We start from the raw sequence: 875 nt of genomic DNA on the forward strand, positions 1-875 counted from the left end.
GAGATCGCGCCATTGCACTCCAGCCTGGGCAACAGAGCGAGACTCCCGTCTCAAAAAAATAAGAAAATTTTTAAAAATTAAAATCAAGAAATCACACACATTCGATGGGGAGCGACTTCTCATGGAAAGTCCTCGAGTGAGCGATGTTCACCGTGCATTTTTTTTTCTCTTAGGACAAACTAATTGTGAAAATACTCAAGGGAAGGTAGCTCTGCGTTTCTCACCCCGCTTTTCCTGCGTGTGCCCTCGGGCGTGATACCTCCCCGGTGCTCTGTGGCCGCCGGTGCCAGGGCCCCCTCTGGTTTGGCAGGGCCTGGCTGCCCTCGCTCTCCACGGTGAGTCTTCTGGTGTTTTCATGCACGGCTTGTGCTTCTGGATCTGAGACCTCTTGTGTTCACACGGACACTGCCTTCAGGCTTCCTTTCTTAAGAAGATGCCTAAAAGAGGAAGTTGGGTTTTTTGTTTGTTTGTTTGTTTTTTGAGACAGAGTCTTGCTCTGTCGCCCAGGCTGGAGTGCAGTGGTGTGACCTCGGCTCACTGCAAGCTCCGCCTTCCGGGTTCAAGCCATTCTCCTGCCTCATTCTCCCGAGTAGCTGGGACTACAGTGCCCACCACCACACCGGGCTAATTTTTGTATTTTTATGGGGGTGGAGTTTCACCATTTTGGCCAGGCTGGTCTCGAACTCCTGACCTCAGGTGATCTGCCCACCTCAGCCTCCCAAAGTGCTAGGTTTAAAGGCGTGAACCACCACCCCCGACTGAAGTTGAAGTTTTAAATTGCCAGCTTTTTCTTTATTGTCGAGGTTTTTTTCTTATCTCCAAGGGACTCTCCCGGCACTTCTACCTCCCAGAGTTACTTCAGTGCGTAAAGTTTG

This window comes from Mandrillus leucophaeus, unplaced genomic scaffold, assembly GCF_000951045.1.
Source record: "Mandrillus leucophaeus isolate KB7577 unplaced genomic scaffold, Mleu.le_1.0 Scaffold237, whole genome shotgun sequence".
Classification (NCBI taxonomy): domain Eukaryota; kingdom Metazoa; phylum Chordata; class Mammalia; order Primates; family Cercopithecidae; genus Mandrillus; species Mandrillus leucophaeus.